This window comes from Humulus lupulus, chromosome 3 (genome assembly GCF_963169125.1).
Source record: "Humulus lupulus chromosome 3, drHumLupu1.1, whole genome shotgun sequence".
NCBI lineage: Eukaryota > Viridiplantae > Streptophyta > Magnoliopsida > Rosales > Cannabaceae > Humulus > Humulus lupulus.
Window position 1 is genome coordinate 23,421,160 of NC_084795.1, and position 14,059 is coordinate 23,435,218.

A 14,059-nucleotide genomic window follows, 5' to 3' on the forward strand; every position below is an offset into this window, starting at 1 on the left:
CCCGAGTCCTTTGGTTAAAAACGTGCTCTAAGTGTGATTAACAGGTTAAGGTAGACAACAAATAAAAAGGAGTGGATATTTTCATTACAAACTGCTCTGCAGAGCTAATCAAAACATTTACAAGTTGTTCTTAGTACAAAATGGTCATTACTGTTTCAAATTTACTGTAATGCCCCAAATTTCCTAATAAAGTTTATGACATTGATTAGGAGGCCGGGAGGGCCATAATTGATTTATTATGGTATTTAATGATTATATGCATGTTTATGTGAATTATATTATTATATGATGGTGAATGCATGCATATGGGAGAATTTATTATTGTGAGGGTATTTTGGTAATTTGGCCACTGTGGGCGTAATTGTGTATTTTGGGTGCATGGTTGTGATTAATTAATATAGCCACATTATAAGGTGGGTTGGTTCGAGCTATTCGGCATGAGACGATCATGAGATGTAAGTGTTCGGTCTAGTCATAACGAGTTTAAGTTCGGGGCTCGGGGTGAGTCTCGGGGTGAATTTAATGATTAGAGCATTACTGGGAATTAAAGGGTAATGGGATATGATTTATTGGTATTTGGGAATATTGAGAATAGCGGGAATTGGAGAGCGTTAATTATAATTAACGAGATAGGCGGGAAATGACGGTTTTACCCTCGGAAGCTTTTAGAGGGATTTATTTGGCCTAGGGGCATTATGGTCTTTTGACCTTAAGGATTTATATCAGCCTTAAGGAGTTTTAGAAGGCTGTGGAAACAGAACAAAAACAGAGTAAGAACTTTCTCCTTCCCATACATCCATTTTTCCTCTTTCCTTCTTTGGAGTTTTGAGCTCAAAGGGTGGAATCAAGCTAGGAGATCAAGGGGCTGAGGTTTTAGGCTTGGTTCAGCTATTGAAGAGGATTTAATTCCAGGTTTGAGGTGAGTTTTATCCATTGAGTTTCTGGTTATACCCTATTTTCGTTTTAAGTTTTCAGCTTTTGGTTTCTTGATGGAAGTATGGATTTGAGGAGGTTTTAATTGAAGTTTAGGTTGGGTTTTGATGAGGGGAAGTTATGGGTGATGTTTAGCGGTTTAATTGTGTGTTTGGAGGAGGTTTTGGGTTGGTTTGAAGGGCTGGTTTGAGAGGGAAAATACAGGGGAAATCTGAGTTCGCGTGTGGTCTTTTTGCTGGTCTGGGCTGAGCGGCGCGGCGCGGCTGTGGAGCGCTGCGGCCCTTGGCGTCTGGCAGGGAGGCCCTCTCTGTTTGAGGGCGCGCCGCGGCCCTTAAGGTCAGTTAGCCCAAAATGGTGTTTTAAGCTTGGGGGATTCAAACCTTAGGCCCCGGGGTTGTACCTAGTACCCGGTTAAGTGGGGATTGATGTCCCGGAGGCTAGATATTGGTTTGGGAACTTATATTGATCATTTTTATTGATGATATCTTATATTTGGTTATGACTAGGTGACCGCTAAAGGACTAAAAGTTGATCGTTCTCAAGGGTCGTTCTTTTAATCATTCTAGCTCGACTTTGAGGTAAGAAAACTGCACTCTGTGTATATGTGACATGCATAGCTATTCTTGATGCATGTTGGTTAATTGTTGAACGTGACATGCATGGCGGTTATTGGTTCGTGTTGGATTGTTGAGTATGATGCATGTGATGCACGAGAAATATGTGATTAGGACATGCTTTGTATATTGTGTATGATGTTGTTCAGAGCTTGAGCCTCTGCGTTGTGCATGGACCTAATTGTACTAGTACCTGTTAAGTAAGCATGCTGAATGCCTTGTTTATAGATATTGGACATGTGATATATGTTTGGTGGCATGGCTTACCTGTGTATGGCGCTGGCTTATTAGTCAGAATCGGCAATGGTGTCAGATCCATCTGTGAAGCTGTGACTTAGTAGTTAAGTTCACCACGGGCTGAGCACTGGTCGTGATTCACCGACCCAAGAGTCAGAAGTGGCAGTGCGATGAGAACGCTGGGCTAAATGGAGATTAGATCTAATCGAGGTCGGCATTGGATGACCCATATAGGGTATCAGTGCTGGACCGACCGGAAGGTCAATGAGAACTATAAGCGCTTACCTGGTCTAAGACCAGATGATTTCAGCCAAGGTATATGACCCCGGTGACTGTTTGTCACATGGCTGGGGGACGCTGTCCTTAGTTACGACTCTAGAGTCGGGAGGATGGTTATGTTGGTGACTATCACCATGCACCTATCCTGATCAAGCTTATGAAGGAACCAGTTATCAATTGAGCTGTACCCACTTCTGTGACTTTTGGCTGTTGTCACCTATCTATTTTGGACCGTTGGTTCTGAATGGCTGTTATGACTACTGTTGATATTATATCATGTTACCTGATGATATTACATCATGTTATCTGTAAATATTATATCATGTTATATGGTGTTTTCTTGCTGGGCTTCGGCTCACGGGTGCTACGTGGTGCAGGTAAAGGCAAGAGGAAACTATACCATCCTTGAATTGGAGAGCTTAGGTGATGATGTGTACATATGCAGCTGCTCGTCCGCCACGGCCGAGGTTTAAAGTGGAACTAGGGTCAAACCCTGTTTTGCCGCTTAGAACGGCCTGTTGTAAATATTTTCTGTAATAAACTCTGAAATTATATTTTCGGGATCCCAATGTATATATTAAACGTTCTAGTGAAACGTTACATCTTAACCAAAGTTTTTAATCCCTAAACCGCTAATCATACTTAGTTACACGTTTTTGGCCAAACGACTCTATTAGTGAGTTTAGCACTGTTTACAAGGCACACCGTAACGGTCCCTGGGGTTGGGGCGTTACATTTACAATCCCGCCGACCTAAGCGGTAAAAATAGGGTAAACCCCCTAGTTCCTCTGAGAACACCTTGGCCGCGGTGGTCAAGTGGCCGCATATGTACACTTCACCACCTAAGCTCTCCACTCAAGGCTGGGTGAGCTTTTCTTTCCCTTTACCTGCACCACATAGCATCCATGAGCCAAGGCCCAGTAAGAAAACACAATAAAGCATGATATAATATCAACAATGATCATAATAATCATTCAGGACCTTCAGTCCAAAAAAATAGGTGACAATCGCAACAGTAACAAAAGTGGGTACAACCCCTTATAACCATGTGACGATAGGGTCACTCGGGCTTAACTGATTAATGAACCTTTCATAAGTTTGAGCAGGATAGGTGTATGGTGACTGGTCACCAACATAGCCATCCTCATGACTTAAAATCATAACCCTGGAACAACGTTCCCTAGCCATGTGACAAACAGTCACCAGGGCCATATGCCCTGGCTCTGAATAACTAGTCTTAGACTAGACAAGCACTTATAAGTTCATCGACCTTAGGGTCGGTCCAATGTTAATGCCTTAGAGTCATTCAACGCTGATATCGATTAGATCTAATCTTCATTTGGCTCGACGTTCATGACGTTATGCCATTTCTGACTCTTTAGGTCAGTGTCCCTGACTAGTCAGTACATATACAAATATTCAACATTCGCTAGCATTTAATAGGCAATCCATGTCCACATTTATCAATCAACATGCCTCAATAATAGTCACGCATGTCATATATACATAGGGTGCAGTTTTCTTACCTCTTGTTCGAGCGAAAGATAATAATAAGAACGACCCCTGAGAACGACCGACCTTTGGTTCTTTAGCGATTGCCTAGTCATAACCAATTACGGGATTCCATCAATTAAATGAATAATAAAGAGTTCCTAAACCCAAACCTAGCCTCCGAGACATCGAGTACTACTAAACCGGGTAATAGGATCGACCCCGTGGCCTAAGACTAACATCCCTAAGCCAAAAAGCCATTTCTGGCCAAAAAGCCATTTCTGGCCAAAAAGCCACTAAGGGCCGCGGCCCGCCCCTCAAACAGAGGCGGCCAACTTCAGCACTTCTCAAGGGCCGCGGCCCAACCTCCAGTTCAGCCAAAATCCCTGTTTTTCTTCCCTTGCGATTTCTCTTGGAACCAACCTTTCAAACCAAGCTTAAACATCACTCAAACCTCCAATAAAATCCCTAAACTTGATCTATAACACTCCCTCATCAAACCCAAGTGAAATCCCAACCAAAACTTCCATCAATTCCAACTATCCACAACAAAATCACAAGCTGAAAACTAATACCAAAACAGAGCATACCAGAAAACTAATGGCTGAAAACTTACCTCAAACTCAGGTTGTGATGCTCTTCAATGGTGGAATACTCTCCCAAACTCCCAAGGTCTATTTCTCAAGCTTGAATCCTCAACAAGATCACCAAAAATCACAAAGAAGATGAAGAGGAAGGAAGGTACGGGTAAGCTCCAAACTTGCTCTGTTTTTCTCTTCAATTTGACTGCTGAACTCAACTTATATCTATCCTAGGGGTAAAAAGACCATTATACCCCTAGGTCAATTATGGGTTTCTAAAGGCTCTTAAGGGCAAATCTGTCCTTTCCAACCTATCTCGTTAATCATAATTAACGCTCTCCAATTCCCGTTATTCTCAATAACCCTAAACACCAATAGTTCATAACCCGTTACCCTTTTACTCTCGGCAACGTTCTAATCTTTAAAAATCACCCCGAGACTCAACTCGAGCCCCGAACTTAAACCCGTTATGACCAGACCACTAACTAGTAATCCAGGATCGTCTCATGCCGAATAGCTCGAACAAACCCACATTATAATGTGGTCTCAACACATATCATTGACATGCATACAATTATACAATTATACCCTCAACGGGCCAAATTACCATCACACCCCTGTAATTAAAATGTGAACTCACATGCATGCATTTAACATCATATTATAATATAATTCACATATACATGCATAATATCATTTAATGGCTTAATTAAACAAGTATGGCCCTCCCGGCCTACTAATCCCGCCATTAAATCACATCGGAGAATTCAGGGCATTACAGTTACCGCTAAGGCTCGGGGCAGGATCCTGCTCGAGGGTCGCTGGTGCTTGGACCAGAGGTAAGAAAACTATACCCAATACGTGATGTATGTGATTAGGGTTTGGACCGATTGTTAGATATAGTTATGGTTAGGGCTTGGGCCCCTGTAAATGTGCATGATTATGCCTGTGATTGTTTGATTAAGCATGCTTGAATGCTCTGTATCTGGATAATTGTTAAATGGTGCATGCTTTCTGCATTATCTGATTGACAAACATTGACTAATAAGTCAAGGGCAACAATAGCGCGCTGAGCGCTGGTAGTTATGGTTAGGCCTAATCAGGAGCGACGCTTGTCCGACCCAATGGTCGTTGGAAAATTAAAGCGCCGAGTATGCTGGGCCAGCTCCAAGACTGGTTATACAGAGGATAGGGCAATGGGCCCTGGGGTGACTCCATGGCCCCATATCCTAGGGCACTGGGCCCTAGTATGACTTATTAGTCAGTTACTTAGGGAAACAGACATCGATATGATGCCGTAGTCATTTATCTGAATAAGATGCATGCATGAGTAGGGTTATTACTGCTAGGCATGCTTATTATGATTTTGTCATATGTTATTAACTGCTTATGAGCATGTTTAAGTTTTCTTGCTGGGCCTTGGCTCATGGGTGCTATGTGGTGCAGGTAAGGGGAAAGGGAAGCTGGACCAGTCATGAGTTGAAGAGCTTCTGTGGCGATGTGTACATATGCAGCTGCTCAATCACCACGACCGGGGTTTCTCAGAGGAACTAGGGTCAAACCCTATTTTGCCGGTTAGGTCGGCTGTTTGTAACTTTTGAGTTGTACTTACCCTTTTGGAATTGTAAACAACTTTGTAAATATTTATTTTGGGATCCCATGTACGAACTTAACGTTTTAATAAAATGACTATTCCCTTCATCCAAATTTTTAACCCTAAGTCGTTAATCATGTTTAGTTACACGTTTATGGCCAAATGGCTCGTTTAGTGGGTCTAGCATTATTTAAATATACAATGTAATGGTCTTGGCTATCCAGGGCATTGCACATTTTTTCTGAGTTGTAAGATGATAGGGTATAGGTATTGTGTGGTACAAGAAATAGGGTTTTAAAAGTAGGGTTTAAATGCACGCAAACTAATAATAACCCCATTTTGGGTAACTGCTCATTTTTCCTAGAAAATTGGGATAGCCCAAATTGGAAATTAACTACCCACTTTATGTGGGTATTGCCTTGATACTTCGAGCCTATATTGGCCCAATTACATCGAAACTTTAACCTCATTATTTCGAGCCTATTCAAGCTCGATTTTTCGAGATATTTTCTCAATTTATCCATCTTTTGAAATAATGGGACCTCGCATTTTTCTTTATTGTTAGATGATGCAGTTTTTTGAGAAGAATCGGCCGGGGGCCTGATGTTGCCATGCCTTACCAACCTCCCTCACCTCGAATAGAATCTACATTCTCGTGTAATCAAAGATTGATACGTGACTACGAAGAGCGCACTGAATGTGAATACATTAATGCTCATTTTTGACGTCATGTTAACGAGGTCACACAAGGTAAAAGGAGAAGGCTGCATTTAGAGATTCATCTCGACTCTGATTCTTGCACTAGTCTTGTTCCTCTGGTCCCCAAACTTAGTGTAACCATAGCCTTCCACCCCAATGAACTCCTCTTCGAGATAATGAAAGTTCATCGAGCCAAGCCCCAAATCTTCAACCCATTAAGTGTCTTTTTTCCTTTCTTCAAGAAGAGAATTTTTCGAGGCTGACAATTATAAGAGTTCGGTCACCTCCACTAAACAAGTCTCGAACGTCCTATCTTGTCATGGTTTAAAGGTGTCCACCAAACTATTGTGCCGAGCTCCCAATCATTACGAAAAGAGCAGCTATGCTCCTGGAAAAGACAACTCGGAAAGAACATACAAGCTCGTGACTTGGAGTCGTGAGCATATGCGAGATGGGGCACTTTTACCCCTCAAAGATTACTTTAAGAGTTTTATCGACTAGATCGGTATCACTCCATTCCAACTCATACAGAGTCTTGGAGGCGCTGTGGTCGTTGTACCACGAGGTGAAGTGGGAGGGACCCTCTACATACGAGATCTTATATTTCATTTGGCTTAAAAGAAACCCTACACGGGCCAAAGGCGCGGATGGCTTTTACTATTTATTGAGCTGGACTAGGGAGATGAGGTTGTTCGAGGACATCCCTAACCATCCTCCCAACTTTAAAAATCAATTTTTCTGGACCAATGGTGTAACACTATACTAATCTAGGACCGTTACACTGTGTTTAAAAGGGTGCTTAACTCGTTAAGCGAGTCATTTGGACTTAAACATGTAATTAAAGTTAAACAATGGTTTAGGTATTACAAATTTTGGTCAAAGAATCTAAACCTTTCTATTAAAAAGTTTAAGTAAATACAATGGATCCCAAAAAGAGTTTGTAAACAAAATACAAATACATACACAGTACAAAAATGGTCGACCTAAGTGAAAAAACAGGAAATAAACCCTAGTCCCTCAAAAGAATCTCGGCTGTGGCAGTCGAGTAGGCTGAGTATGTACACACCGCCCTCAGAGCTCTCCAACTCATGGCTGGTCAAGTTTCCCCTTGCCCTTACCTGCACCACGAAGCACCCATGAGCCAAGGCCCGACAAGAAAACTCAACCAAACATAAACAAATATCCAAAAGAACAATATTCATAAATAACATGCTTCACAATTATAAACAAACTTATGCAATCATCAACTCATTTACATGGCTTGTGTTGAATGAGTGTGTACCGCACTCCCATAGTGGCCCTGCCATTATGGCCTACATTGCGCATGATTATCACCGAATTCGACCCATGCCGATTATTCACAAACAAACACACCATAATAGATGCAGCAATTATTATCTCAAAACAAGAACATATAACTTTAATCAGAATTAGTACACAATTATAATCATTTTCAAAAGATGGGGCCCATGCCCTAAACATGGCGTGTGTGCTAGTTTTCTTACCTCGAATCCTGCGAAGAAAACAGAATGACCCCAAGCGCGATCCCTTTCTTGAGCCTTGTGGAAATCCTAGTCACAACATAAATGGTATTCTCATTAAGAACTAAGTTTAAAATGGGTTCCAAGACTAATCCCTAGCTCTCGAGACATCTAATTCCATCAAACCGGGTAGTGGAATCGTCCCCCGAGCCTAACGCCCAAAACCCTAAAAAATGTACTATGAAAATGCATTAGCGTAGCATTGCCCTCCTAAAGGGCTACGACATTACCGAGGTCAAAGAGAAACCTCTGAAAATGAAAGCGCATTAGCGCCGTGTTGCCACAGAGGTCAGAGGGCAAACCCTGCCCTTGAGGAAACCCATCTGCACCACGACACTCCCCACAAGAGTCGCGACGACACCGTGAAATACCTAGAAAATGCAATTTTCAAAAATTAAAATCGACCCCAACAGCAATACAGTCAATATATAACCTAACAAAAAAACTCCCAAATTCGTAACCTAACAAAAAACCTCAAATTTGAGCAAGAAGACCTAAAAAAAAATGAAAAACTAAGAAGAATTTTACCTCTGCTTGAGCTTTAAATTCAAGTTCTTGTGCAAAAAGTGACTTTGGCAGTTCTAACGCCTCCCTTGCTACTCTACTCCACCAAGAATTCTATAAAAATTAAAGAACTTGATCATTGACCTAAGTGATGGTCTTGAAAGAGCTTGGAGGAGAAAACAAGTAAAAAGAGATAGAGGGAAAAGAATGCACGTGAGACTACTTGCTTCAAGGGAACCTGGGCACTTATCATTATACTCATGGTCAAATGACCATTTTGTCCTTATCACCAATTAATCTTCTAACCACTAACAAGGGCATTTTGTCTAATTCCCACTTAACCTCAAATTTCACCACTAATTCACAATTTAATCCACCAGACCCAAATATCTCTCAATTAATTCCATTTATCAATAAATCTCAAAATATCCCAAAAATTCCCAAAATACCCCTTGGCTTGACCCGAGTCAGGCATTTATCCCCGTTGTGACTTTTCCGCTAAAATTCTCTAAATGACCCACTCTAGCCAAATATCATAAATATATCCACATAATAATGTGGTAAATAGGTCAAATATAAGCACATATCATAATAATTACAAATATACACTCAACGGGTCAAATTACAAAAATGCCCTTTTTATCAAAAATGGATCTTTAAACACATTTAATACACATAATCATGCATAAACAGTCATATAATAATATAATTCATAAAATTCACACATAATCATCCCACGTGTCTCCTCAGCACGTTAACCAAAGAACTAAACCTTATTAGGAGGTTTGGGACGCTACAAATGGCCTTGAACTTTTCAAGTTTGTAACACCCTACTAATCCTGGACTGTTACACTGTGTATTTAAAATTGTGCTTAACTCGTTAAGCGAGTCATTTAGACTCTAAACATGTAATTAAAGTTAACTAACGATTTAGGTATTAAAAATTTGGTCAAAAGAGGTAAACTTTTCATTAAAGAGTGTAAACATATACAAGGGATCTCAAAAAGAGTTTATAAAAAAAATATAACATGTTTGGAGTTACAACCATAGTTGATCTAAGCGACAAAACTAAACTCAACCTAGTCCCTCAAAAGTATCCCGGCCGTGGTGGTGGAGCAGGCTGAGTATGTACACATCGCCCCCAGAGCTCTCCAACTCATGGTTAGTCCAGTTTACCCTTGCCCTTACCAAGGCCTAGTAAGAAAACCCAAATAAACAGAAAAAATAACCAATAGAATATAAATTATAAATAGCTTGCTTCACAGTTATAAACAAACTGAAGCAAGCATATAACACATTTACGCGACCCCAATGCTGAATGAGTGTGTATCACACTCCTATAGTGGCCCATCCATAACGACCTACATTACACATGATTATTACCGATTACGGCTCTCTAGCCAACCATTCAAACAAACACAAACATATACAACTGTAATGCCCCGAAATCTCTAATGCGGTTTAATGGCTGGATTAGTAGGCCGGGACGACCATAATTGTTTAATTATGCCATTAAATGATTATATACATGTTTATGTGAATTATATTATAATATAATGTTAAATGCATGCATGTGGGTCCACGTTTCATTACAGGGGTGTTTTGGTAATTTGGCCCGTTGAGGGCATAATTGTATATTTGTATGTATGTCGGTGACATATTGTTGAGACCACATTATAATGTGGATTTGTTCGAGCTATTCGGCATGAGACGATATTTGAATATTAATTAGCGGTTTAGTCATAACAGGTTTAAGTTCGGGGCTCGGGGTGAGTCTCTGGGTGATTTTAATGATTAGAGCGTTGCCAGGAATTAAAGGGTAACGGGATATGAATTATTGGTGTTTGAGAATATCGAGAATAGCGGGAATTGGAGAGCATTAACTATGATTAACGAAATAGGTGGGAAATGTCAATTTTGCCCTTGGGAGCCTTTAGAAACCCTTATTTGACCTAGGGGTATTTTGGTCTTTTCACCCCTAGGATAGTATTAAGCTATTGAAGGCTGTAGAAAGAAGAGAAAATAGAGCAATTTTAAACACTTCTCCCGTACCTATTTTTCCTCATTTTCTTTTTGGATTTTTGAGCCTAACTTGAGGATTCAAGCTTGGGAAGTAAGTCTTGAGAGCTTGGGAGTGTGTTCCACCATTGAAGAGCATCATAATTTGAGCTTAAGGTAAGTTTCTAGCCATTAAATTTCCTGGTTTGCTCTGTTTTAGCTTTGGTTTTCAGTTGAGATTTCTAGGTTGGATGATTGGTTTTGTTGGGAGTTTTTGGCTAGGGTTCTTGTGGTTGTGATGCTTAGGGCATGTGAGGATGATTTTTGGGTTCATTTGGCACCAAAAATGAGGTTTGGAAGCATTGGAATCGAGTTGGAATTGAAGGAGTCGAAGGAAGAGGTTTCAGGGGAGGATCTGGCTGGGTGTAGCGCTACAACGCCCACCAGAGGGCGCTATAGTGCTACCCAATTCTCTGTTGGGCGGTTTGGGGTTCTGAGAATAGTGTTGGGGCGCTAGTGAGTGTAACGCCCTGGCTACCCCAGAACAGTTACGGTGAACGGTGGACCGAAAATTTGACTCACTACCTGAGTCCTTTGGTCAAAAACGTGCTCTAAGTGTAATTAACAGGTTAAGGCATAAAACCAATAAAAGGAAATGGAGATTTTCATTACAAACTGCTCTGCAGAGCTAAACAAAACGTTTACAAGCTGTTCTCAGTACAAAATGGTCACTACTGTTGTAAAGTTACAATCCCGCCTACCTAAGCGGCAAAAATAGGGTAAACCCCCTAGTTCCTCTGAGAACACTTTGACCGTGGTGGTCAAGCGGCTGCATATGTACACACCACCACATCAGCTCTCCACTCAAGGCTAGGTGAGCTTCTCTTTCCCTTTACCTGCACCACATAGCACCCATGAGCCAAGGCCCAGCAAGAAAACATAACACTTTATATAAACATTATCAAATGATTATCATTATAATCACACTGAGCATAAAGCTTTCAAACAAGTGGGTGAACACCACATGAGGTCCTGATAAACCACACTGAGTGACTGACAAGCAAGTCACTAATTCAGATGGAAGAGTGGCTGATAGGTAAGCCACTAGCCTTCAACAGGTTCTGGTAACCGTACTAAGTGACTGCCATGCATGTCACTAATTCAGGTGGGAGAGTGGCTGCTAAGTAAGTCACTAGCCTCCAAGCGCTTATTTCATTCATCGACCCTCGGGGTCGGTCTGGCATTAATGCTCTTTGAGTCATTCAATGCTGATAATCGATCAGATCAAATCTTGTTGGCTTGCATGACACACGCTAAGGCCGTCCTGACTAATGAGTCAGCTCAATGTGATCAGTGCCCAGTACCACCGCCGAACCTGACTAATAAGTCACAGCTTCACAGTTGATACTAGGACCCTTGCCAAACTTGACTAATAAGTCAGTACCATGCACAAATGAGCAACATATGCTAAGCATTCTATATTCAATCCATGTCCATATTCTCACAATCACATGCCTCATGAATATCCACGCATGTCACATTTGGGGTGCAGTTTTCTTACCTTTGATTCGAGCTAGAATGAACAAAAGAACGACCCTTGAGAACGATTTAGCTTTTAGTCCTTTAGCGGTTACCTAATCATAACACATATAGGATACCATCAATAATCAAGATAATCAAGGGTTCTCAAACCATTATCCAGCCTCCAAGAGACCAATCCAAACTAATCCAAGTAGTAAGGACACTCCCGAGGCCTAAAACTAGGTTCCCGGGGTCAAAACGAGCAAACGGGGCGAAAACAGGGCAAGGGCTGCGGCCCTAGCACCTTGGGCCGCGGCCCCCAGGGTTCCCAAAGGCTAGGGCCGCGGCGCCCAGCGAGCACAAAGGCTCCACCTGCTTCTTCAAAGAAGGGCCGCGACGCCTCAAGAACAGGGCCGTGGCGCTCCACCCTGGGCCATTACCAACCGCGTTTCTAACACTCCAAAGCCTCCAAAAACATACCTAAACATTCCCCAATCATCAAAACAAATTTCCCAAGCTTCCCCATGCATCAAAACCCTCAAAACCCAAAGTTCAAACAGATCGGAAACTCAACAATTCACAAATTCAATTCAAAGCTTAGAAACTCAGAAAAACTCAAAACTTACACTTCGATTACCTTCAGTTGGGTTGTTTTCCGTCAAATCCTTCGGTTAAGAAGCTTCTAATCTTTCCTAGGATCGCTACGCCTCGATCCTCGCTCGATTCCGACTCCTAGAACTCAAGATTTCCTCAAAAAGGCTTAAACGGTAAAACGAACTTTGAAAAGGGAGAACGGGAAGTTTTCTTATCGTACGTTCTATCTGACAGCTACTTCAAACTTAAGTAACCTCAAATAAAACCTAATGCTCGGGGTCCCGAAAACACCCCCGGGGACATTATAGTCAAAACTTCAAGAATTTCACCCTGATCTCAAATATTCCCAATCTATCATCAAATGAACATTTCTATTACCCCAAAATTGACCCCGTTATGACAAAACCGCTAATCCACTAAAAATGACCGTCTCATGTCAAATAGCTCGAATATATCTCCATAATAATGGAATCTCATTCACAAACCACATCATACACCCAAATACACAAATTACCCTCAATAGGCCAAATTATCATCACACCCCTGTAATTAGAAATATGGACTCACATGCATGCATTTCACATCATATCATAATATAATCAACATGTACATGCACTTTATCAATTAATAACACAATTAAGCAAGTATGGCCCTCCCGGCCTACTATTCATGCCGTTAAATACATCGGAGAATTTGGGGCTTTACAGTGAGCAGCGCTGAAGCGCTACTCTATTCCTTCATAATCCCGTTTTGAGTATTTTTAAGGGTTTTTGGCTCAGGGTTTCAATCCTTAAGGCCTGGGATCGAATCTATACACCGTGTGGGCACGTTTCGTGGTCCCGAGAGTGGGGTTTAGGTCAAGACCCTTTCATTGTTGATTTTAATTAATGGAGGTTATAATTGGTTATGATTAGGTAACCGCTAAGGAATCAAAATGTCGATCGTTCTCAAGAGTCGTTCTTATTTTATTTCTCGCTCCAACCAGAGGTAAGAAAACTGCACCCTGTGTATATGACATGCATGATTGTTGTTGAGGCATGTTGGTTGATAAATGTGGACATTGATTGCATATTAAATACTTAGTAGAGCTTGTTTACTTGTGTATGGAACTGATTAGTCAGGGACGGCATTGGTCGTGTATTACTGACCTGAGAGTCAGAAACGGCATAAGTGTCCTGAACGCAGGGCCGATAAAAGATTGGATCTAATCGATATCAGCGTTGAATGACTCTAGGAGCATTAATGCTGGACCGACCCTAAGGTCGATGAAATTTATAAGCGCTTGACTAGTCTAGGACTAGTTACTTAGAGCCAGGGCCTAAGGCCTAGGTGACTGCTTGTCACAAGGCTAGGGAGCGAAATCCCACGGTTATGACTCTATGGTCATGCGATAGGTTATATTGGTGACCAGTTCATCGAGCACCTATCTTGATAAGCTAGTGAAATGACCACTTATTTGTAAAGCCCCGGTGA

At 41.5% G+C, this 14,059-nt stretch overlaps 1 long non-coding RNA gene across 1 annotated transcript; it reads left to right on the plus strand.

The window, feature by feature from the left end:
- Positions 1 to 4,864: 4,864 nt before the first annotated feature.
- Positions 4,865 to 5,836, plus strand: LOC133821009 (uncharacterized). The gene is made up of 2 exons (XR_009887260.1): positions 4,865 to 4,974; positions 5,582 to 5,836. It is a non-coding gene; the product is annotated as an uncharacterized LOC133821009 (long non-coding RNA).
- The last annotated feature ends 8,223 nt before the right edge of the window (positions 5,837 to 14,059 follow it).